Raw genomic sequence first — 27,451 nt, 5'->3', positions numbered from 1 at the left:
TGTATAGCAGAAAATATAGATAAATCACAACTACAGTTCTTCAAAGTGGTCCATGCCACCAGACCACGCCTTTTAAAGGCACAGGCTACAGCTCGTACAATATTTCCTATATGGTTTATACATTCAATGTTTGATTAACACCTGTTTTTTGAATGGGCTTAAAAGTATTTACTACTGCGTGTGTGTCTGCGAAAAATAGCGGGTTCACCACATCATTTATAGCCACAAATGTATTCACATAGCATTTCCTTGCGACATGATGACCTTCGAGACATTGTAATTTTAGGGCGTTATTTTCAGTGTTCCTTTGATGCTTCAATTTACTGCCAACATCTACAGTTTAAAGAATAAGAGACACTTCTCTGGCACTTAGTTGGGTACGGACACTTTTGGCTCGGGGTGCACGATCACAATTTTCTGGTCGATCACCGATCCCCAATCTTTTAAAAAGTCTGACCTGCCGATCCCGATTTTTGCCGATACCGATTTTTTTCATTACAAGCAACAAATACCTTCAGTGTTCCAATCTTGTTTTATTGGAAAACATTGAACAATATCGGTGAAATAATGCAATGCGTTGTTTTAACTGCACATGAAGTAGATCTCTCAAATAAAAATCCTATTAGTCATCAGTGGCTGACTTTTTCAGACCTCTGAGGAGGGAGATGAGATTGGTGGAAAAGATCAGTTTATTTTTAAGGGATCGGCCAATCACCGATCTTCCAAAATTAAGGAAATTGGCAGGCCGATCGATCGGTGCACCCCTACTTTTGGCAAAAGTGGACCGTGGCTCAGCTCATCTGACGGCGATGACACCCAACATGGGAGCATCTGAGGTGAGCCCACAGGGTAGTCACGACTACCACCACGGGCTCCAGTGTACACATACAAACGTGAGCTTTTGTTAACTCCAGCTTGGACACAAAGCACTTGCACGCACACACACACGCACACACACACACGCACGCACGCACGCACGCCTGTTGTGTCTAACAGCAACGGAAAATAGAAAGCATATGAGTTAATGGTACTAAAAGTACTTATTCCACTTGGTTCTGGGAGGAGTATTGAGTATTGGACTGAGCAAACACGTTAATGTGCAATTACTTGCTACGAGTTAAAGTGAACGGTCATCAATGTCTTCATTTGATGCAGCATTCTCACAGAAAGCTACGTTACATCAGTCAGATGATGATGATAACCAGGCAGCCTATGAGCCAACTTCCCAGGCGACGATGAGCATCTGTGTCCAACACACACGCACACGCACACGCACACACACAAAGGCTAGGTCTACTGAATGAAACGCAACTGTGTTGGTGAACTACAATGCCACACAAGTGGAGAAGATGCTTACATAATGGCGTGGCTTGAGCTCGCATTGCACACGAATCAAACGAGCACCCTTAGTGTGTGAATGTTTCGATGGTGCTACAACAACTTCCATTTAAATATAGTGTTACGTGATATATTCGTTCGATAGAATGTTTCGTTGAATAGTCCGAGTCACGGAGGCGACCCCCCCCCCCTACCCCCCGACATCAAATGGATGTTGTTGGTTCGAGCTGCTGCAAACAATAATATATTTAAAAAAGAAAAAAAAAGAAAATTATTCGCCTTACCTTCCAGCCCCTAAGAATAGTGAAGTATCCTCTTCATGTCCAGAATTGCTGGGAGGATGAAACGTCAATGTTTGATCAACCAGCTAGCTAGCTAGCGAGCTAATTAAGCTAGCTAGCCTCTCTCCGATGAAGCGCAGCTCTCAAAAACGCATCGCGCGTATCGTTATATTCCAGCGCCGCAAGGTTATTCCCAACTTTGCCCATTTGATGCAAGGAGCGCTGCTTTCAATCCGTCAGAAAAGCGCTTCCCTTGCACACGCATTTGGGAGGAGTGGAGGGGGGGATCACTTTCCTTTCTCCAATGACAGCTGTCGTCGCACGAGTTGGGGATATGTAGCTACTTGGTGTTAGCCACCCAAGTCTGCTGCCAGAAATGTCTCGCATTCAACCTTCGGAAAAGCACCCCAGAAATCCAGAGTCAACGCTCCATGACGGCGTTCGGATCCGCAGCGAGGCGCCAGGCGACGGAGGGGGGTCGCCGACGGCTCGGTTGGCAACTGGTTCTATTTTCTTCAGCTGCGACAAGCTGTGGGACCCAGCGGCCAGTTACGAGACGCTCGCAGCCACCCTGCCACGCAGTAACAGGCGCCTCGCCGCACATGAACGAATAAACATGAGCTCGATGGGACCTCCGCGTTGGCTCCCGCGAGGAATTAACTGCGAAACGGTGGTGAAATATCGCAAAATTAAGTTGATGCTTGCGCCTCGGTCCAGGCTGTAACTGTGGCCATGGCTAATGATAAGTGGCACCGAAGCACGGCCCCTTCTTGGCTGCTCAAAAAGTAGATCCACCTAACACCGTGCGTAAAATGATTTCCGCGTTGAAGCTAACATCGAGGAATAGATGTTGCACGAACGTAGCAAATTCGAAACAACGTCGATAGGAGACGGGAACAAAAACACCCCTTAAAAACAGATGCCAATTTCTTCAAAAATACTCTCTGACCCGGCGGAAGGATATCGGCATTTAGTAAATAAAATAATGGCGGGCACGCCGGAAATTATGGCGCCTGGAGTCACGCCGGGCTGGAAGGGAGCGTGTTGAGAACAGTGCGTAATGCAAATTATCCCAACGACCGATTTTAAATTCTCCCAAACGGCCTCTTAGTAACTCTCTCAGGTACATTCTAATGGACTAGGACGGGTGGAGTTTAACACGAGAAGTGGTTGTTCCGGGCTCATTCGGGTGGCTCCGAGAAGGTTCACGACACACGCATAAACCACGTCGCATAATAATTGTGAACTGCGCTGGCTAACATGTCTCTTCCTCTTTTATCATTCAAAGAAACCCACGCTGGCTGCCACATTTGCCAATTGTGTTCCGTGTTTTGCAGAAGTGACCAACAAACAAGCACACGGGCTGTAACGCAAGGGTTAAATTTCTGAAAGGCCCTCGGGGTTCGACTTCTAGTGAATATACATAAAATGCAAAACGCGTAGGGTGCTGTGTATTAATGTGCACAATGTCCCCGGGTCGTTTCAAACAGTTGGAACACGGTTTTTAGTCTAAATACGCTACATTGAGGGGTAGTGGGGGGCTTTATTTATTTTAAATGGAAGGGGAAACATTGGCACCTCTTCCTTGGACCGCGAGCGCCCCCTTTTGGACACCATGGAATGAACAAACACAGATATTTAATCGGCTGGGGGTGGGGGGTAAATTCTTACAATCTGATCGCAATATAGCTATTGTTATGCCTACTTTGTGGTGAAGATTAACATCAAACTTGATTTGATATGATAACACTTCTTTTGACTTTAATGCTGTAGAAAGCATGTGTTATTTTACGGTGTTTATATGGCTTTCATTGACTAAAACATATTACAGTATATTAAACCCGAGACAGTGCTGGATTGAAATTGTTACACCCTGGGTTGTTCGACAATGAACTGTAGACAAGCAATCATACTCGCATTCAGACCTACACCATACTTAGTCTTCATTAAACCTACTCGCATGTTTTCGGAAATGTAATTTAATCAACAATATTTAATTCGAAGTCCGCCGGCCTGGCCTAAGGTTCTTTTGACAGCAGTACCACCAGGTTCTGTATCTCACCACTAGGTGGCGGTGTCTGACCAGTTCTGCTCTCTCTGATGACGTAACCATGTCGCTCATCAAATCTGTGGAGTTAGACTGCTTCTCATCAGGTTACCACCCGTAGACTTGAGCGGGGTACACACTGCTTTGTAACTAACATCTAAATTGATTTTTAAAAATTTGAGAGACCCCATAGATGTCTTGGAAAAAAAGGCAAGTTTGTTCTATGGCTCTTATTGTGTGTGGTCTATCTAGTAGCCTCGTTGGTATCACTAGCACTGCATAATTATAGTATATTTGCAGTAACAATCCCCAGTTTCCTTCCCTAAAACAGGTGTGTGTCATATTACCAAGACTGACCTGTGAGAGGCTGCCAGAAAATAGAGAAAAAGAAAAGTTGTAGCTGTTAATACTTTCTGTGACCTGTCCTTCCCTAATATGTTTTGTGGGGGAACCCAAACAATAGCCCTTCATATTGTATAATTGCACTTTCATTTGATTGTCATTTTAATGATGGAAACATGGTGGCAAGCATTCGCAGGCTGGACGGATCCAGCCCTCGTGTCTTGTGTTTGACACCTGTTCTTAAAAATTAAAGCAAATTTGAATTCACTTATATTCACCTTAGGTTTTTTGTTTTTTTACACTATTGTTTTATACAGAAGAAAGTATGGCACAATACCTTAAAAATTGAATCAATTTAACAAAACAAACGTGACGTTCCACGTGTATTTTTTTAGTAACATTCTGCATACCAGTCTGAAAGTTAGCCAACATGTACATCAGTGGCGGTTTTGTAGCCAAAGCGTCTCACCTAAAATATAGATCTTCTAGAATTACCCAAATTGGAATACAGTCTGTTCTGGTTGACTCACAAGTTGTCGTCATTTCAAAACAATGAATATTGTAGGCTGTAGTGAATGAATTTGTTTCCGGTTCAGACTGTCAATATCATAAAACCTTTGTTAACTTTACAGGCAATGATTTAATGACAATTTGATTATAATACTGTAAAATACAACCACATAAAAGAGTAACATACTACAACTCAGCTTTGGGAAAGGTGTGCACTTTTCATTATGGTAATCCAGTGCACTATGTTAGTAATAGGGGTGGGAATCTTTGAATGTCTCACGATTCGATTCAATTCCGATTTTTGGGTGTGCGATTCGATTCCGATTCGATTTTCGATAAATAACGATTTTTTATTCAAAATGATATGACTGACAATAATTTTTGCTTCAATTTATAGATGTTCAAGGAATCGTAATGATCTACTCCACTCTGACTCGCTAATGCTAATTAGTGCTCTACTCGCGGCACTTTTATCACTCAAAAGAACGGCTCCACGCTGCAAAAAAACTACTTTTTTTGGAATAACTTAATCGTGACTTTTTCCTTCTACTCTCTAATGTGGCTACAACTTTACAGTGTATCAGACCGCGTGGAACCACGCTGCCCCTAAGTGGCCAAATCGGGTACAATATGAACAGCGCTCCCAATAAAGGCACACACAAACAAAAGGAAGACAGTATCAAATAATTTAAATAAAATCGATTTGGGGACATTTAAAATCGATTCTGAATCGTACTAAATGAGAATCGCGATTCTTATGAGAATCTATTTTTTTGGCACACCCCTAGTTAGTAAGCTTGTCCGGTCATTTCATACCATTTTACTTTCAGCTACAGTATGGTTTACATTCAACTTCGTAAAATGATTGTGTGTTGTTTTTATTGTATTGATAATAATATACCGAGCACGCAGACCCATCATATGTTGCGAAAAGTTAGATTTACAATTCTAAGGATATCATCAGATTTTTTTTTTTCATTTTTTGCTGCACCGATAGGCTACCCCCGATGAAAGACAAAACCATGTGACAATCCCGGTGACTTCAACTCAGCTGACAACTGACATTGTTTGTTTAAACCAACGTACTAATAATTAGTGTCCAGCTTTGGCGATACAGTACTAGTAACTGTTTGATGCTGTAGTGGTCCACTCACTTGACTATAGTCTGCGTGGGTTCAGTTCTCACTCACTGACAGTATTAAAACTTTGTCTCTATCTGTCCTGCGATTGACTGGTGGCAAGTTCAGGGTCTAGTCTACTGTCATTTGCTTAGGGCATATAGGAACAATTTAAACATATAACAGGCAGAGGGCAGCATGGATCTATATTTATATAATCCTTTGAATGACAGTCAAACTGGCTGTTGATTAATGAAACGCTTCTCTTTCATGCATCAGCCTTTTTAATCACTTTGGCCATTGCTAAGATATTGGGGTTAAATTCATAAACTGGGCACTTTTTTTCCCTTTATTTTTTTTATTTTTTAAATACATCTATCAACATAAGCAAAGAAGACAAAGCTACATGAGTCTGGCTATTTGGTAAAAAGGCCAGCACATAGTCAGGTAGAAACCCATTGCATCAAATCAAATAATTACATCATTTCTCTTTGCCCAAGAAGCTTATGTAACTAATTGCTGACAGCTGAGTTCAAATATGATTCTGCCACTTCAGCAAAAGGAGAATATAATTAATTTCACACTGATTAGATAAAGGCTCAAGGAGCTCTGTTCATATTGCTGCACTTAATTGATGCCCTTTGGCTATTAACATTGAGAATCGTTTTTTTCCAAGTCATTGTGTGACTGAGAGATAAAACGGGCTCATTTGCAATCTACACGTTGTTAGCACTACATCAGCAAGTGTTAGTAAAAGTACAAAGTAGCTGATCTGATGTACTTTCAAAGTAGTTGCCTTCAGTTGTTTCAACACAGCAGATTCAACACAGTACAATACGTAGATCTTTAAACTCAATTAATTACTATGTGATTTATCTGTCGGCTGGAAAAGCAACACACCCTTGAGGACACTAAACGAGTTGGAATTTAATGAGATTTATTGACATCTAGCCAGTGATATTTTAATTAACGAAAACTAACAAAATAAGACTAAAATTGGAAAATATTTTCATTAATAAAATAAAAATGAGAGTGCTTTAAAAAATAATATGGCAACTAACTGAAATGGCATCTTACGTTTATAAAACTAACTACCGGTATATAGCAAAAATGTCGCTTGGTTTTCGTCTTTGTCATGTAATATCATACATGAGCTTTCGGGCTGTAAATTGTAAATGTATTTATTCCTCTACATCCATACAGAAGAAGGAAGGTTAAATAGTCGTAGTTTACTTTATTACGCAATATTTATTGCTTTTTTTAAAATTATTATTGTGCATTAAAAAAAAAACATAGTGTGTACTGCTGTATATAAAAATAGAACTAAAACTAAAAAAAACTAAAACATTTGGAAAAACAAAATACAAACTATGATGTAAAATCCAAAATGATTGTCACATGTAACACGTCTGGCGACTGGTATGATGACAAGCATAATCATGGTTTTAACTTCAGGTTTTTGAACTACTGGTACTACATTTGGGGTGTTTGACTTCCACTGTAAAATGAATTTTAGGCTGGAAAAGCAATTTTTCAATTTGAGCTTTTAATTGTCAAAAATTTGCAGCAAAGTGAAGCGGCTCCGACTGCTACAGAATAAAACGACAGACAGCTGCCAGGTGGATCACATTCATAACGAAACATGAAACCAGAATCCGGCAGCGGCTCTTTGTCTGCTTGACAATGAACATTATATGAATCCAGCGCATGACAACTCCCTGGACTGAAGCTAATTATTTTCCTTACTTCATTACAATGCGCTCTACCATTAGGCTCGGTGAGTGCTAAAAACCCGAGAGAAGCAACAAACCTCAAAAGCCTTCAGGATAGAGAGACACTCTTAATCTTTAATTTTGAAGAAATAAAATGTTTTAAATATTTCAGGAACATTTGCAATGTAAATTCCCCTCTGACAACCAGGAGCGTTGAGCTCAATATGGAATGACTTTGGCTTACCTTTGAAACGCTGGACGTTTAAGTAAAAGGTGAATTTACTTCATAGTCATAAAAATGGAGGTATTATTCAAACAAGTGAGATGTGGGCTAAGGAAAGAACGAACAACCTTTTCTGATATGAGGCAATGTTGGTCATGACAACCTTTGGATAAAAGAAGAGGGAGAAGACCGAAGGTCCCAGGAGGCTTTGAAAATGTTACCATTGTGCTAAAAGGAAGAGAAAGCACATCGCTATTGTACTCTACAGATGGAAGAAATCACAACAAACACCATCATCGTGGTCTAGATGTGCTTTTGGGAACGTTGCACAATCAGTGACATTTAATTGTCACACTTCTCATCACTATATGGACCTAAGTATTTGGATTTGTGAAACGCACCTTTGCCAAACGGTTCTTACAAAGTTGGAGGCATTGGAAAGAACACGGTTTGAGAGGGTTAGGGTTAGAAAGAAGCATACCTCGAAATCCATAAGGCATTTGTCGATGGGACCATCCAGATAAGTTAGCATGTCGCATGTACGTTAACCGTTGGAGATGTCTGGAATTGTATTAACAGGTACAGGGGGTGCACAGGCCAATGTGGCCCATTACTGCAGGCATGGTTGGGATGACATCACCCATGGCCAGGGACCCAGGGTGGTCAGCCAGCCCCAACAAAGTACTCAAATCTGCCCTGCAGGAATGCCCCACATCAACCCCGACCCAGAATGTCAATGAACTTTGCCAGCTGGGAAAGAAAACAGACGGGGCGCCAAAGAGAGGACCCACGGTAGGAGCCCAAGGGGAGGTCAGCCGACTGGAAGTCTTCCCATGAACCTAGCCCCACTCTAACTGTGATCCCCGACTGGCAATTATTGTTCGCGTGGCCCTCAGTTTAGCATAGTGCATTAAAAATGGAGGCTGGTGGGGATAAGGTAGGAAGGGTACGAGCTGACCTGCAGCCTGGCCCCTGATCCAAACCACACAATCCGCCAAAAGCAAATATGTTCGTTTAAAACAAGTGGGAGGTATGGAGGGAATCTTAATGCTCATACAAGTGTAAAGAAAAAAAAGTGAACCGCAGTCAATTGTAATTAGTGTAACAACTAAAACATCCAGTCCTAAGACATATTATGCAGTGTTTTCATAAATGAAGCCCATTGAATTCATTCACTGCCATTGACGGCTATAGACGTTATAAATTCATTTGAACTATTTCTATTAGTTTAACATTTTTCCACTTTTTTTAACAAGAGTATGAAAACCTCTAAAAAATTTTTTGGTACATATAGAACAGCTATAAAATTTGTGATTAATCGTGAGTTAACTAGTGAAGTCATGCGATTAATTACGATTACAAATTTTAATCACCTGACACCCCAAATTTTTAATAATCTTTTCTTTTTGAAAAAGAAAAAAAAGATAATTGTAATAATAATTTATTTTTTATTTTTTATAAAAGATTATTAAAAATTAGGGGCGTCAGGCGATTACCATTTTAAATCGTAATTAATCGCATGACTTCACTAGTCAACTCACAATTAATCACAAATTTTATATCTGTTCTAATACAAAAAAAAAATCTAGGTTTTCATACTCTTGTTAACAAAAGTGGGAAAAATGTTAAGAAATAGTTCAAATGATTTTTTGACGTCTATAGCCGTCAATGGCAGTGAATGGCAGTGAATGAGTTAAGGTAAGTTGCGAGTAGGCAACTGTGTACCTCGCGCCATATACTGCTTTGCCAACGGCGAGGCTGGCCCTGGCACACTAGATCTTACAGTATAGGGTAGCAGGTTCCAGAGTGTGGGAGGAAAGCAAGTCCCCATGAAGCCTATTAAAGTGTTTTCGCTTGTGTAGGCCGCACTTGTACTATATCTTTTGTTTTCAAATGAATGTGAACTTGTGATATGGTCATACTCTTATCTCCTGAGAGCCATGTGTGCCCATGGTGGATTCGCCATAGGGGACTTCCTGTTCTTCTAACTTTCACTGAAGCTTTTATATACTCTATAAAGGCTTTTTGAGTGTTCTTCCAAAATTGATGAACAATTCAAATGACCATGGCTGGAACTGCTAATTAGAATCTATTTATACACATGTGGGAAGATATCCAAAGAAGAGCTACAGGGATGGAGGCGCAGCGTGTTGGTCCGAGGGAGAGGGAGAAAAAGAAAAAAAACAGTCTGCATGCTGTGATAGTTAAAAGAAAAAAAAAACTGTTTTCCCCACAGATAGGATTGTGCCACCGAGTTGAGGGAATAAAATGGACTGGTAGTTTATGGCATCAATGATTGCAACAAGAACACAAGCCCCTGAGCATCTTTCATTTCATCATCATTTCACAAAGCAGCAAGGTGGATTCATGGTTAGTATGCCTGCTTTACAGCTCTGAGGTTCTGGGTTTGAATTTCAGATCTGGCCTTCCTGTGTGGCATCTACAGTCGTTCTTGTGTAGCGTTTTTTCCGGGTACAGTTTTCTCCCATATTTCAAAAGTGCGCACGTCAGGTTAGTTGACGACTCCAAATTGTTTCTAGGAGTGAAGGCGAGTGTGAGTGAGAATTGTTGTGCCTTCAGATTGGTTACACCTCCTCTCTGCCAAAGTCAGCTGGGATAGGCTCCAGCTTACCTGTGACCTGAATCAGGACTAGATGAATGGACCGGTGATTGACTAGTTCATTTCTTTTGTCAAATAAGCACACATTTTTTTCTGTTGTGGCCATGAAATATGGTAAACAAAAAAGATTCAATTTGAAACGCCTCTCATTGTTTTGTTTTTTTAAGTTCTTTTTTTGTGGAATTGTCAAGCCTGATGAATTATTTTCAAAAGTACCAATATAATTCTTACACCTGAATTTGAAAATATATGATTTTTACATTTTAAAAGTTAAAAAAACATTTATTCCATACACAAACAGTTCTCTTTACGACGAGAACCTGACTAGCACAACCTTGATAAATATTCAGTTAATAGGACGATATTAAAACATATTAAACGTGCTACGGCGCTAACAACCTCATCCCAAAACGTTAACATTTTTCTTTTCGAACACAATTGGAACCAGTAGGCGGATGCCAGCGGCTTTGTGCCTCCCTGTTGAATTTTTCCAGCTCTGCTGAGACACTCTTACTTACACTGGTACTTTTGGAAGAGGTTTTACTGCAGCCGCCACCTGTTTTACAGAGTTTCATCAAAGCTGCTCTTGAATTTGTTAGTTTGGGGTCTCTTCTAAATCCAGAAGGTAGGGACAACTTCTTTTAATGTGGTTGTTGATGAAGCCATAGCCAGCTGTGAGGTCTGTGTTTGGACTTATTTTTCACATTCTCACCGTTGTTGTGTGTGTGTGTGTGTGTGTGTGTGTGTGTGTGTGTGGTCTTATTTTTGCTACATAGTGGGGCCAACATTCTAGGGTTTCACAGAGTTGTGGGGCCCACTCGTCCATGTGGGGCCATTTTGCTAGACCCCACAAGTTTGGACCTCTTTTTGAGGGTCAAGACTTGGTTTTAGAGTTTAGGTTTGAATTGGGTTATGGTTGAGGTTAGGGTAAGGAATGAGGGCAGGCAATCATTTTTGATGGTTGGGGTTAGGGGAAGGGGCTAGGAAATGCATTATGTCAATGTGATGGCCCCACAAAGATAGTAAAACAAACTTGTGTGTGTTTAAAAGTCAAGGGCATCGGCGCATCTTCATGTTCATGTTTATTTTGGTAATTTAACAGACCGAGTTGCACCTCGCTGGACATTCCGGCGGCCCAAAGGGGTTTTCTATTACACGCTCTCGGCACACCTGACAATTGGGTGACAGAAAGTAGACTAGTAAACTAGAAAGATTCTAAACTCCGCGGAAGTACTGTATGTGGTGGATGTCATCGTATTTCATTCATAAATATGATAACAGCATGCATCAATCCCTCTGAATCATTGTAGAAATCAATTCATTGAACATGTTATTATTATTATTATTATTGCTATTATTATTATTATTATTATTAGGAGTGTGCCCAAAAAATCGATTCTCATAAGAATCGCGGTTCTCATTTAGTACGATTCAGAATCGATTTTAAATGTCCAAAAATTGATTTCATTTCAATTATTTTATACTAGGGGTGTGAATTGCCTAGTGCCTGGCGATTCAATTCGTATCACGATTCATAGGTCATGATTCGATTCGATTAATCCCGATACGAATTGATTAATTGATTATTGCGATTTTTTTAAACAAAATTTTAGAAAATACTAATCAGTAAACTTGTACATGTACACTGTAAGATTTGTATGAAAATTTATTTATTTATCTGAAAATTCAGGTTGCAGTCTGTTTTATATTTGAACAGCACTGAAATACAAATATTAAGGATTAATGTTCCATTAATATAACATTCTTCCATGCTTAATGTGTGAATCCTAACCCAAAGTGGGACGTTTTGTTGAATATTCCCATAAAAAATTGATGTTTAGAAATCGATTCGGCCGCATATCGAATCGATTTGGGAATTGCGCGCTGTAATATCGCGATATATTGCCAAATCGATTTTTTCTAACACCCCTATTTTATACTGTCTTGCTTGTACACAATTTGGCCACTTAGGGGCAGTGTGGTTCAACGCGTTCTGATACACTGTTAAGATTTAGCCACATTAGAGAGTAGAAGGGAAAAGTCACCAAGTTATTCCAATAAAAGTTGTTTTATGCCAGTGAGTGATGTTAAGATGCTTCTCTGTATACATTCCTGTTGCATTTTGTATGAATAGCCGTTCTTTTGAGTGATAAAAGTGCCGCAAGTAGCGCGCTAATTAGCATTAGCGAGTCAGGCTGGAGTAGATCATGACGATTCTTTGCACATCTATAAATTGAAGCAGAAATCATTGCCAATCAAATTATTTTGAATCGAAAAATTGATTCTAAATCGAATCACAGAGCCAAAAATCAGAATTTAATCGAATTGAGACAGTCAAAGATTCACACCTTTAATTATTATTATTATTATTAAAACACCCCTCTGCTCACTGCACAGCGGCCAACTAAACATCATCTGCAAAGTGGAGACCTTCTTCCAGTCCCTTACTTTGTTTGCACCGATGTCATGGATGTACTCCAGCGAGTCCTTTCGTCATGTAGACTGCGTGTCTCTTGTGCAATGAGTGAATTTAAAGGGATGATGGCAGTGTTCCCTTTCACAACGGCGCACTACCAAGATACAAAAAGAAAGAAAACTCTACCCATGTGATGTCCACAGTTCGACTGTGCCTTGCGCTAAACATGCGCTGGGCACTAAAATGCAGCCCAGTATGTTATTTTTGTTAAATCAGTCCAAACATTTTAGCTATTTGTAAAATTGTGTGCTAGTGTACTGAATTTGCTCACACCTGGTGCACCTCAATGGGGCTAAGCCCCCTCTGTACATAAAAACTAGTGACACCCCTGAGTCCAACTAGAAAGTATTATGTTCCCTTTAAAGTATTAAAAATGCGGAGTACAAAATATTTCATGTCTGTTTTGCTGCTGTTATTTTTTTTCATCAGGACATCAATTCAAATGTCGCCATGGGATTTGGCCTGTTTGTCACGCTGCAGAATATGATCATATTTATGATCTTAAGTACTGCTGCTGTCCTTCTGAATAAATATTAAAATCATAAATTTGCCAAATTGGCCTTTAAGTAAATTGAAGATGTTTTGCCCTGGACCAGATTAGCACAGCAGTCATGTCTGTTTCACAAGAAGCACATTGAGGATATTTCTCATTTTCACACTCTTGAAATCAAGAGAGGAATACAGAATAGAGCATCTCAGCCATGTTCTATTTAGGTCAGACATTTTTCACCAAGGAGCTGGGTTTTTTGAGGTAGGCAGGCAAAAGAGTGTTAAATCCTGTATCTCAGGGCACCACAAAGCCGCCCTTTGCTGGAAGACTCGCTTATCTGAGTACATTTAACGCCATGTGGAATGTCTCCAGCCTGCTGCAGCTGTGGAGCAGATGAATTCACGGGGCTCAACTTTGTTTTCCCACAAACCCATGTGGACGGGTTGTGGGCTGTAAGAACAGATGCTATGTCCTCCAGTCATATCTGCAAATAAAATGAATGTGACACAAAGATTCACAAGGATGAAACTTTCACTGTAGAAGGTTCGTACCAGGAATGTGCATGTTCATTGATTCGTTGAATAATTGATTATTAAGAATATTGTTGTGTTGGATTCATTTGGTGGCCGTAATGGTACAACGGTATGACTCCGATTCTCCTCCACCAAACCAGATGTCTGTGTGACTGCCCTCATATGTAATCAGGGTTGGGAGGGTTACTTTTAAAATGTAATCCGTTACCTGCTAAAAAATGTAGTTAGTAACGAAATCCAAGTACCATGATATTAAAGTAATGTAACTGGATTACTCCAATACTGAGTATGCTTATGAAGACAAAATAAAAATAAATACCACCACAATATATATTCTATACAATGTGCACCTGCTATTTGCGGGTGATAGGGACCCGGGCAGCCTACAAATAGCAAAAATCCTTGTGTAATTAAAAAGCATGTAGGCTATTGATTGATTGATTGATTGATTGATTGATTGATAGATAGATAGATAGATAGTCATCCAATGAGCAAAATGCAAAATTAACTTTTATCCCAGTCACAAGTTTAGTTGTGTATATGTTGTGTATGATGTTTAAATCGTGAATTGGTGGGAGGAAGATTTGTTTGGAAGGTGTAACTCACATTATGGTTGTAGGCTAGCGGGCTAGCTAGCAAGAAGCTACAGCGCGTAGCATGCTGCTGGACTCTCAGCTCAAACTTTTGCTCCGAGTAAGTTCCAGTGAATACCGGTCGCTATATCTTCCTCCCGTCCGTGAAGCTTTTTCAAACTGCCCGCGTGTGGAGGACACGACTAGTCAGTTCGTTCGTTCCCACCTCCCCTGACATGTGGCAACTGTCCCACTCACGGGGGCGTGCACACGCGCTCTCTCGCTCTATCCTTCTCTCTCTCGCTCTGTCCTTCTCTCTCTCTCTCTCTCTCGCCCTCTTTTGCACTCTCTCTCATCGTAGAAATTGTAATCCCTCAAAGTAATCCCTATTTTTAATAAATGTACCTGTAATCTGATTTAATGTTTTTTCCTGTAACTGTAATGGAATAAAAAAGTTTGCAATCTGATTACGTAACGGCTGTACATGTATTCCGTTACTCCTCAAGCCTGTATATAATGTAGAAAAAAATATCTTACTTCTTATAGTCGTGTATTTCAAAGGAATATAAACAAAGCAGTCAAATCCACCCAATTTTTATCCATCTGTGATGGCTGCCATTTTGTCATTTTCTGTCGACTGAAAATGACATCACAGTTGTTCACGGCTCAGGTAACGACCAATCATGACTCGGCTGTTTTCTGAAGCTGAGCTGTGATTGGTCGCTACCGCAGCCTTGCGATATATCAAAATGGGAAGATTTTGCTGTATCATTCCTGTTGCACGCAGTATTCATCAAAGTGCTGCGTTTAGACTAGTGAGGGTTAATAGAACATATTGCAAAGAAAGCGCTTGATTTGACTTCCCTTTGAAAGATTGTGGTTATTAAGTTTTTCTCCTGATAGTACTCAAAATGCCAATTGGGAATTTTTATTTTTTTCTCCTTTTCCAGTTGGCAAATAAAATGATGTATTTTCTGTGAGTGCAGCTCTTTTTTGGGGTGATTATTATTTTTTCGTTCCCCTTGCAGCCGTCACAATCTTCCCCGAATACAAAACAGTGAAAAGGAGCAACTCCGCGCTTCGTCTCGTCAAGTTTCTACATTTGTTTGGACAAGAACTGATTACGATAAATATGGATATGCTTGCCTTCTCGCTTTCTTCTTTACGCCAGCACAACATCAGAAATGCTACGCAAATCGACAAATAGCAGCGGGATCAAAAAGGACAGATCAAAAAGTGCTCCAATGCATAATTCATCATCTGGATGCATACTTTTATTATATCATATCAGAATATTTTTGAAGCATGTGCAACATCAGTACTCAGCCATCAACTGTTGACAAAGCATCGCTCGACATTCCTTGCACACATCTTACTGTATGCCATCTACAATGATACTAGTTTGTTCTCTATTAAGCGTATGGAGTACTCTGTTATGTCTAAGTGGCCAGTAAATGGCACTGCTTTTTGTGAAAATATATCAGACGAGCCAAAAGGCATTCAGCAATGTTAAAGCATCTATGCAATCAAGCGTTTCATATTGCCGTGAGACAAATGCAACTCTTAAGGGCCATAACAACTTATTCATCATTGTAGGCCTGTTTTCCGTGCAGGTTGTAAATCAGGAATGGGAACATGTATTTAGGAATCTGTGTTCATTACAGGTTCAATGGATGATTCCTTTACAGTGAAAGCGCAGCCTATATAATAAAACAAGTGCTCTAAAAGGGTGCCATTTTGTTGGATTGACATTGAAATAAGCATTCCTGTGGAGCACCAAATGTGATTTTAATATGAGTGCTGTTGAGGATGTATGGCATTATGTTTCATCGCCCCATGTGTGCCTCATTTCAAAATAACACTGATTTGTTTTCATTGTGGAATGGAAATATTATGTTAATTCAATTAGGAAAAAAAACATGCAGATTCAACAAAATTGTAAGCACCATAATATTACATTTCCTAATGGAGCTGAATGGAAGTATTTAGCACTGCAGCCTGCTAATTTGGCTCCTTTGTGCAATTCAGTCACTCAATTCTCTCTCTCTCTCTCTCTCTCTCTCTCTCTCTCTCTCTCTCTCTCTCTCTCTCTCTCTCTCTCTCTCTCTCTCTCTCTCTCTCTCTCTCTCTCTCTCTCTCTCCATTTCTACAAGAAAGCAGAGTAAAGCCACGTACCTATGACTTTTAACATCTTTACCAATTTTTCAGTCAGTCAACTCTCTCTCTTTCTCTCTCTCTCTCTCCCTCTCAATTTCTACAAAAAAAGCAGAGTAAAGCCACATACACAACTTTTAACATCTTTACCAATATTTCAGACAGTCAACTCTCTCTCTCTCTCTCTCTCTCTCTCTCTCTCTCTCTCTCTCTCTCTCTCTCTCTCTCTCTCTGTCTCTCTCTTTCAATTTCTACAAAAAAGCAGAGTAAAGCCACGTACCTATGACTTTTAACATAAAAAATAATAATTATGTCTGTCAACCCCCCCCCCCCCCCCCACAAAAGCAGAGTAAAATCACGTACACATGACTTTTAACATCTTTACCAATTTTTGACATGTGAGTGACCCCACACGTAATGAAGACAACACCGTCTTGCTCTTATAGGGATGTACTGACTTGACTAACAGCACACCACACATAACGTTACATATCCATCGTCTCGACAATCTTCCCAAAATCTGTCGTAGTACCAAGACTGACCTGTGAGAGGCAGAAATGTGTCACAGGGCGTATCTAGTCTGATGGAATATACAAAGAAAAAGAAATAGTACAATCGTAGAAGAAAACCTTCAAGTAGTAAAGCTAGCTGGTTAGCTTAAGCTATGTGGTAACTACATTGTAGATGCAAACTCTTGTAATTGTATTATGGTGAATGAAATTGTGAGACATGTTACCAGTTCTCGGTGTTGACCACTTATTGCAATCATAAATATTGAACAGGTTTAATTAACATTTACGATTGTTGACTGTTACATTTTCCAAGCAGATAGGGAAAGGCGAAATCACTCTTAACACAGCCCACACCATACGGGATAATTGCTCTGGATAAAATTTCGATATATATTTGATCATTTGTATAGTCCAATCCAAAGTGGGCAAAAAAATTCCACCCGATTTTAATGTGCGTGTCCACTGCACTTAAACCGAATTTGAAAGGGATCACTACTTTGTCACTTGTCTTGTCTGGCTCCAGTTTTGATCCTTTTTGACAGAGCGCACACTAATTAGCCGGACCTTAGAAGAACTATTAGGTTGTAAGTGTTTCATAATGTTTCCACTACTATTCATCTTCTTTACAGTCAGATGCTCCAAATGAATTATCTCCAAAAGGAACCAAGCCTCCTTTTGAAATGTGCCACTTTGTTGAGCTGTGAAACGCAGTTGTCCTGAATCTCTCCGCTGGGTGAGGTAGTGAGGAGTGCATCTGTCAATAATTAAGCTTGTTCTCATTAAAAAACTGTGTTGCAGGTGTTGCATCTTCAGAATTGTCATTTTCTTTCATTCATATAAGGCACAAACATATTTCAGCTTCTTTCAGAGACAATTTATTCGGTAACATTCCTACTTTTCCGAGACACCAACCATTATTAATTTAACGCTTGTCTCATTAATGTTGATGTTGGATACCTGAAAACTAGGGATGGGCGAGTACCGATACTGCAACTCGTCTCGGTGCCTTCAAGTTGGGTGACAGGTCCTGATACTGCTGTTTGTGTAATGCTTCAAACAACATAGCTAACCAAAACTACTAATATTATTGTTATGTAAGGACAACAATCATGATCTCATTATTTTGCCCTTTAGTCACATAACACAAGTTTTTTATTTATTTTTTATTCATTGTTAAAATGTATATTTCAATGACCTATGGAAGGTTAAAGTAATCCAGGAGGCCAAGAGGATGAAAACTGTCCCCATTAAACGTGTCTCCTGAATAAGTCATATGGTCCAGGTCAAATTTGAATGTCATAGAGAGAGGTTAAAATACCGGTACCCCCCACACCCGTCCCCTCAGGTATTCTGGAATGCAAAAATGTGCAAAGATTATCATTGTGGAAATTCCTAGTCAAAGATATGCATAGAGGCGAGTTATGCACACTTTAAAATGGAAGCAACATTTCCGGGAACACCTTCACTAATCTTCAGCAATAAGGCAATTAAGCTGCAAAATGTGCCAGCAGGGTGTTGAGAGTAAACAACATTTAGCTGGAGGCATATGTAACACCTCAGGCTATTGAGGTGGAGGAAGTGTCTCCCTTGAACCAGGAGTCATTTAGTATTTTAGGACTACACTAACTGGACACTTCATTTCGTACATTCTAATATTGTAATAAGTTGTAGCTATGCAAAAGTATTATTTTTTTACATAGTAGTTATAATATGGAAATTACAAAAATAAGGAGAGAGCCAATCAAAGCTGAGTTTTAAAGAGACATTATATGCATTACTCCCCACATACACACACACAAGACAAAAAAACAAACAGTTTTCTGGTGTTTTTAAATAACATGGCTAGACATCCTTTTGCCAAGATTAGAATTTCGAAATCGATATATATTTAGCACATTTTACAAGCCATATTTCATGTCTTGCTGAAATTGTTGCGGTTCACACGAGGTCATGACGACAGAGGACCCAAAAGCGAAACAGAGAGGTGTCTGGAGGAGGTTGGAGGTGTGTTTATTTGAGGTGGTGTGCAAAATGATCAAGGCGCGGGCAAGTGGTTGGCAGCGAGTGGATGGCCAATTTGCCGAGGAGCAGATGGAGTGTCGAGGGATGGGTCCAATGGAGCCAGAGGTGGAGAGAAAAAAGCAGTCCGTCTCGAGGAAGTGTCGAGCCAGGCTGGGCAGGTGAGGTACCGGAGAGGCAAGACAAAAGGTTAGATGTGGAAAAAAGGTCACGGTAGGAAAAGCTACTACAAAACAGGCCTAAATAGCACTTCAATAGTCGGAATCATCTGGCACCCGCTTGCAGATCAGCAGAGGTTTTATAGCCAGGTGTTGATTGCTTATCAACTGCAGGTGCACTCTCGGAACCACCCTTCCCAACCTGAAAAGGTAAAGTCTCCCACGAACAAGGCCAAAGTAAATGTGGTTACACAAATAAAAGCAGAGGTGAAGGGCCAGTGTGCAAGTAAGCCCCGCCCCATAAATGTTGGTCCAATGGTGAATCCGGTATTTGTATACAAGCCATTAAAAAGTCCATTTATGATAGTATGTCTGCTGTAGAATATGTGATTCTGGACCACAATTAAGATGTCGGCATGGAATTGACCTTGTTTGTAAATCATAATGCTATGGCATCATATTTAGCAGGTAGCACAGGTTCAGTTCCCACTGTGAAGGTGTGAATGTCACTCGCCAATCCATGGAGTAGTCTGTGTTTTCGCTGGGATAGGCTCCAGCACCCCATGACTCTGAAAAGGATAAACGGCATAGAAAATGGATTTGTGCATGCAACAAGTTGGCCATTGAAGATGTTAAACATAGTCTTGCCCTGGATCAGATTAGCATAGCTTGTTTCATTAAGATTTTACAATTGTAAATTCTCCCAACATTGTGCAGGTTAATTAGATGCCGTTGTCCCAAAAAATACAAAATACATCTAAAATGAGGTCTTAGTCGTAACATTTCCTTCCAACAAACAAAGTTTACTCCACAGTCTTTCAAATAAGTTTATCTGACACGGTTCATCCATGCAAGACAAGATCGTTTTCCCAACTTAAGGAATCATTATAAATCACATGCCATAAATCATTGCTGTCTCCAAGCCAATGAATCCGGCAGCAGCGGCTGTGGCTGAGAGTGCTTTAGTAAAAGTACTGTACATCGAAAATGCACAGCGTCTCCCTCCATTTAGCATGATGAATAGTTTTACTGTCTTTGTCAAAATAACAAAGCACATGGAGACAAAACACTCTGATGATGAATAGTCGTTTTTTTTCCCAGCTAGTATTTGCAGACCTGTGTGTGTGTGGGGGGGGGGGGGGGGTGCGCGCATGCGGGTGTGCGTTTGTGAAGGGTATTTCCGTCATGATGAGAACCTTTCCATGTCATTTCCCCCATGATCCAGCCATGAGAATCTCATAATGTGCTTGCAAGTTGATGCATGAAGGTGGCTGTTGGGCCCTCTTGTGTGCAGCCGGGTGGCAGTTTAGCGCTTCGGGTTAAATGAGCGGGCAGTTATGGTTGCTATGGCAAAAAAATTACCTTCAAAGACCCTTTACGCTGGCAGATGGAGCAATTCAACCGTGTTCTCACATTAAAGGAAATTACTCTTTTGGCACTGTAGTACAAAATGGCCAATTCGATAACAGACAAACCAATAATGTTACTGAGCAATCGGCTTATTGTTGAAGAATGAAGCATATTCCTACTATTGCTATTGCTAACTCTGAAAGATTGTCACACTATGTAATACACCACACACAAAAAAAATAGCCCTGAAAAGGATAAACAGTAGAAAATGTAATAATATCTCTATCATTGAACTGGAAGTGTTTAATTTTCAGTTAGATGTTAAACAGTTGTGCAAAATATAACTGAACAGTGTGCTTGTAAAAAAAACACACACACAAAAACAAATGCAGTGGAATACAATTATCTTTTTATATACTTATATGGCTACTAATTTAAAGTAAAATGCGCCACTTATTTTGGCTCATAAATTTATAAATCTGACTCTAATATTTTGCCTGGACTCTGGACTGGACCTACCAACAGCAATGGACTATATAATACTGGACTGGTACATCATTATCAGTAGTAACAGGCCATGCATTTGGTATTTTGGCCTTCAGTGGGGACTTACCCGACTAAATCCACCTCTTAATACTATCATTATCATGTTATATTTATAGAAACCATCGATTCAACCATTCATTCATTCATTTTCTGTACCGCGTATCCTCGCTAGGGTCAACAATACAAAAATCATCTGAAGCAGTCCAGAATCAATATTTATTTAATAACATGACAAAAACCTATAAAGTGTATATAAAATACAGTGCATCATACTCACCATATCGTATGCTGGTCATTATTAAATGATTGGCTGTAAAAGTAGGTTATTGCCAATCAGAAGACAGAAAAATGCATCATTGCAGGTCAGCTCATTGGCCATTGGTTAAAGAAAGAGTCCCATTGCTGCTATGGTTTAAATTACGTCCAGCACTACTGATTGAAGAATCTGGGCAGATTACATTAACATGGGAGCAAAAAACAGTAGAGGCTGGAATTTGATTGGACAAAAAAAAATCATCTTAAAGTGTACCATATTATAAGCAGTGTAACCAAGAGAAATGCTAAGAAATGATGAGAATGGACTTTTGGGAAAATGAATAAATCAAATATAATTGAAAGGACTGGATGGATGGGCAACTTAAACAATGGAGTGGAGCACAAAGTAATGAGCATTTCCGAACCAGATGTATGACAAAAAGGCCATTTTAGAAAAGATGAGTATCTTAATATATTTGAATGTTCAACTGCATATATAAAACATCAACTCCTCAACTGCAAAGGCTTTGAGGAAAACAAATGAACCACTTACCATGATCACCCCACCTCCCCCGTGCAAAAGGCATGCGTAGAAATTCCCATTCAAAGATGGCACCAAATTGCTGAATAGCAAACTAACATTAAGTGCAAGAACTCATTTTGTCCACGTTTTCAAAGAAAAAAAATCACCTCGCTCCAAGATTTGTTTTTGTGAGATAAAAAAAAAGAAAAAGCCTGTGTGCTTTTTTAGAATGGTGTTGCTGTGGCGACTTGAAATCTTCAAAGTGGAAGTGTTGTGGTGCGAGGTGTTGAGGACCCAAATGCAGGAAGTCGTGAGGCGAGGCAGGGTTTCAAGAGTTCAATAAAAGGAGGAATTTGTTTCCAAAAGGAACACCAAAAAAAAATAAAACTACTCAACTAACAAAAGACAAAAAAAAGCAGATACAAAGTGACAAACAAAACACACCAGAACCAGAGCAGGGACAGGACGACTGACAGAGACTGTGAAAAGTAAACGAATGATCGAACAAAGATTGCAGGGAAGCAGGGAACTAAATAGGAGCAATCTAACGAGACAATGACAAACACCTGGACATGACACAAGGGGCAGAGGGTGCTGATTGGAAGACTCAAGGGGACCACCGGTATGTCCAGCATCATGACAACAAGGAGACATGACAACTAAAACCAAACCAAAACCAAACCAAATAAAACACATATCATGACAAAACATTTCTTGATTGACAATAATATGTTATATGTGACCTCACTAGTCTAAACATATTACATTCAGATTAATATGACAATTGTGGAATATGAGTTATGAAGCAAAATCCATCCATTTTTATCCATCTCAGGGGGCGGCCATTTTGCCACTTGCTGTCGACTGAAGATGACATCACAGTTAGTCAGGGCTTAGGCAAGGACCAATCACAGCTCACATGTTTTCTGAAGCTGCGCTTTGATTGGTTGTTTCCTGAGACCTGAGCAACATTGATGTCCTCTTCAGTCGACAGCAGTGACAAAATGGCCGCCCCCTGACTCCCTGAGATGGATAAGAACATTGGAATTTAGCTGTTTAACTCATATTCCACGAACGCGATATTAAACAAACTAGCATATTTAGACTAGTGGGGCTGCATAGAACTTATTGCCCAAAAATAATTTCGGGGTTGACTTCCACTCTGATGGCTGATAGTGTCATTAAAGCAAACTAGGCAGATACGTTTTCGTTCAAATTCAATGAACAGATCCCTATATACATTACATAATGCACAGTTTTTACAAACTGTGATGCTAGAATGCTCAACATCGTAATTAACGCAAAAAAACACCTCGGGGTTGCTTGCCTCGTTTTGCAAATAAGGCTCATTTGACTATGGATGGTACATACATACATAAACCTCTGCTGTAAATGAGCTCTCACATCTGGCTTTATAATCAGTCCGCTACCCGTTAGATTGATTTTTTTTTTTTGTGTGTTTGTGTGTCTGGCATGCTAAAAGGGCTCTTACTAAATCAGACAGTGCAAAGGGTTGGTAGCGACCTATCGAATGGCCCGTGTTCCTGCTGGCAGCTGTGTATAGCTATCCCACGCAAAGCGAGAGTGAAAGATGAGAAAATGAATGCTGAGGACATCGTCCATATTTAGTTGGCCATTCAACTGGCCACATATTTAGGAGGAAATACTTTTAAATGTGCTAGTCTCTCACCCTTTAACATGCAGGTGATGTCCTGTAATGACCTGTTCCCACATTTGGGGGTGGGGGGGAAGGGGGACATCTTGCACTGCTAAATTCCACATGTCCTTTGGCCTGTTACCTCCACCAAGCACACGTGGCAAAAATCAGGGTTGGACGAGGAGACGCATGACTGTCGATAGAAATATGGTAATATTTGTGGTGTGCTGTGGTGTGTTGGCCGTCTAGAGTGCATGTGTGTAGCAAATTAGCCAATGCTGTATAATTGATTTCCGCAACAATATGCATCACCACCAGCCAAGGAGTGAAACCATCTTACCTGGCATGACACTATTGTATTAGTTTGCAATCACACAAGTGAGACAGGTTTGTTTGGTTTGATTGTTTAGCCCCTTAGCAGCGCTCTGACTTTGTACTCTGTATTGTCATGCAAAGGACATTTGGGAGAGGAAATGGAAAATCTGCCAGAAGTCCATTATTTATCTCTTTTTTTTTTTGCTGAATGATGGATGAGGAATAAATGAGCCCTATATGCAAATCAAACATAATTTTCAGTCTGACTGTACATTTTTTAAATGGGCTCTCCTATGACTTCAATGTTTGTTATAGAATTAAAAAAAAATTAAAGCATGGCCCCTGCATATAGGAGACATATTAACGCAGTCCCAGAGCTGATTCAGCACTATCTTGAGAACATGCTTTTAACCACAGAGCGTGAAAGAAGATCTGTGCTTGCAGCAAGGCCTTCCCATCTCACATTATTCATATGATAGAAAATACTTTATTGATAACAGTGACCTTGTAATACTGTTCTTCTTTGGTGCATCTGCAACCGTATCTGAGAGCATTTGCCTCGAACTTGGGTGTATTTTTATGTCGGTGTTGGTGAGCTTGCTAAAGTCTCAAGTGTCATGAAAAGGTGCGCGTAGGAGACAGGAATTGTGAACAAAAGGAGAAACTTTATCGGAACAAGTGGGGCCAGGTCGGCGTGACGGAACTGGGCGAAAGGAGGGTTGGGGTCGCCGTGATGGGACGGGATGAGGCGAGGGGAGAACCAGGGTCGCCGTGACAGAACGGGACGGGGCGAGAGGAGGGCCGGAGTCGCCTTGATGGCATAACTTGGGAAGCTTGGCTGGACGTGGAGAGCTTAACCGTGACAAGAACGACGAGACTGAGACGTAGACCACTAGACTGAGACAAAGACGACTTAACTGTGACGAGGCTTAGCTTGACGCGACACGACACGACGCGACGCGACGCGACGCGACGCGACGCGGGACGGGACGAGACGGGACGGGACGGGAAACAGACTCCCACACAGGACTTTGACCACAACACCTGACGTAGACAATGATCCCATACTAACTGGACAAACACAACAGACTAAATACACCAACATTAATGAGACACACCTGGGGAACATAGCACTTTGCGCCTCATCACAACACATTGAAGAACAAAACTGAGGGGACTTTATGGGTCAATTTGTCCCAACTTCCGGTGTTGTTTTACACAAAATGACCCAATTTTTTGACCCAAGTAAAGGATCTGACTGATTTGTATTAGTTGTTTTCCACTAAAAGGCCCATTTCTTGACTGAAAGTTGGGTCAAATTGACCTAAGTAGAGGATCGGTCCATTTTTTACCTATATTTGAGTTATTTTTAACCCAACTGTTTTTAGAGTGTATGTTCCGGTATTTGTCATTCTTAGGGGCGCTATTTTAGGTTCTGTATTTGTGACTCATATTTTGTCATATAAGCCTGTTGTATAGAATTGTGCCCTAGCGAGAGTTGCACTTTTGTCAGTAGGTCGAGGTTGATTCTTGTGCAATTTGAGCATCTGCGTATGCGGATTATTTCATGGCAATGTAGTCAATATGCTAATATGTCACTTGAACAATGTATACTTTAAAATAGACAGTCCAAAGCATTTGATATGTATGCATCGAATCAGAATTGAACCAGTATAAATCCAGCCACAGTATCATGAAAGCACATACTGAGACTATTAGATACACAGGAGGAGCTTCATAAAACACCCTCAGGACTCGTTCCTTCATCGGCCCCCACAATTTCTCATCTGGCCAGCTTCCTTGGCGCTGGTTCACAATCTGCACTAACTTCTGTGGTCTTAAACACTTTCTCAACTTAAGCCTTTCTACCATAATAGAACAAGTGTAATTGGCCTCATGTGGCTGTAAAGCCTCTTGCTCGCTCTTCCGCGGACACCGGCAAGAAGCTTGGCTGCTGTCCATGGTGCTGATGGCGGCATCGGGAAGGCAGAACACTTTCATGCTGCTCAGCTCAGTGTGCCATACACAAAACTTTGCGTGCTTTATAGTCTCTCGGACATTGTTTTTCACCGCAGAAAGCACAAAGAACTCAGTTTGTTTGCAACGTAAACAGCCTAGCACACAAAAATGGTGTACTTTTTCATCTTAATATATGCAACTGTGCTGTTTTGTAGTGTTCAGCCAACTCTCTGTACAACGGGGCCTCATCATATCTAATTTTATCTCTTTGGGTAGCCATTTTCTATTTTGCTTGTCATTATTAAAGTGGCAGGTTAGCTGAAGCTTACCCCAGCTGACTTTTGGTGAGAGGCAGAGTAGGCTAACACTTGGAATGGCTGCCAGCCAAGAGCAGGGAACATATTGCTGATGTCTGGTCCTTGCATCTCTAAAACTATTCAGGATATCGTAATTTGTGTTTTTGTTGACAGAGTTTCAAATTAGCTGTGTTTTATATTATGTCACGTTTTTCTGTGTCTCTCGTTCATGTCTTGTCTACTCTTTGGGTATTCATCTTCACCTGTTCTCCTTAACCCTGTTCCTGGCGTCAACCAATCAGCTCCCTCCAGCCAATCATCTCAGACAGGTGTGCCTCATTTTCTTGTTTGTTCATTTCTGGCTTTCTTTCAGTCTGTGTTGGTTCATTGTTGTCGTCATACCTCATGTTTCCTGTCGCGGGGAATCTATTCCCCGTAAAATGTGTTTAAGTGACTCGGCTGTGGTCTGTGGTGCAAATTTAATTTATGTTCCCCCGACAGTAATGGTACAGGTAAATAAGAATTCAAACTCATATTTACACTGATGGACAATTCCGAGTCTTCGTTGAATCTAACACACATTTTTGGAATGTGGGAGGAAGGTGGAGAAAACCCAAGCAAAAATTTGGAAAACTCCACACAAGAGTCCAGTTTTGAACTCAGAACTTCTCAACTGAGAGGCATATGTGATAAACGCTATTTCACTTCCCTACCCAAATATTAACTCATTCACTGCCATTGACGGCTATAGACGTAAAAAATTCATTTGAACTATTTCTATTAGTTTGACGGTTTTTTTCCCATTTTTTGTTAACAAGAGTATAAAAACCTAGATTTTTTTAATTTTACATTTAGAACAGATATAAAAGTTGTGATTAATTTTAAGTTAACTTGTCATGCAATTAATTATGATTAAACAATGTAATCGCCTGAGACCCCTAATTTTTAATAATCTTTTCTTTTCTTTTTCTTTTTTTTTTAAAGACGAACAAAAAACAACAATAAAATGACTTCTTTTTTTTTTTTAAAGAAGAAACAATTATTAAAAATTAGGGGCGCCAGGCGATTAATTTTTTTCTTAATTAATCGCATAACTTCACTAGTTAACTCATGATTAATCAATGATCAATTGTGAGTTAACTAGTAAAGCCATGCAATTAATTACGATTAAAAATTGTAATCACCTGACACCCCAAATTTTTTAATAATCTTTTCTTTTTGAAAAAATAAAAATAAAATAATTGTAATTATTTTTTCACATTTTTAATAATCTTTATTTTTATTTTTTTAATAAAAGATTATTACAAATGAGGGGCGTCAGGCGATTACCATTTTTAATCGTAATTAATCGCATGACTTCACTAGTTAACTCACAATTAATCACAAATATTTATATCTGTTCTAAATGTAATTTTTTTCCTAGGCTTTCATACTCTTGTTAACAA

At 40.0% G+C, this 27,451-nt stretch overlaps 1 protein-coding gene across 9 annotated transcripts in view; it reads right to left on the bottom strand.

Annotated features, from left to right (window-relative positions):
* kmt2cb (lysine (K)-specific methyltransferase 2Cb) overlaps positions 1-2,338 on the bottom strand; it is a 100,310-nt gene extending 97,972 nt beyond the window's left edge. For all 9 annotated transcript variants that reach the window (XM_086080189.1, XM_086080179.1, XM_086080217.1 and 6 more), the window contains exon 1: positions 1,623-2,338. The gene's annotated coding sequence lies outside the window, so the exon portion shown is untranslated. The remainder of the gene's footprint in view (positions 1-1,622) is intronic.
* Positions 2,339-27,451: the final 25,113 nt, after the last annotated feature.

Source organism: Leptonotus elevatus, chromosome 1 (assembly GCF_054856555.1).
Source record: "Leptonotus elevatus isolate MCC_2025b chromosome 1, RoL_Lele_1.0, whole genome shotgun sequence".
Lineage (NCBI taxonomy): Eukaryota > Metazoa > Chordata > Actinopteri > Syngnathiformes > Syngnathidae > Leptonotus > Leptonotus elevatus.
Note: the sequence above shows the minus strand (reverse complement) of the source record. Positions and strands in the feature narration are given on the sequence as shown.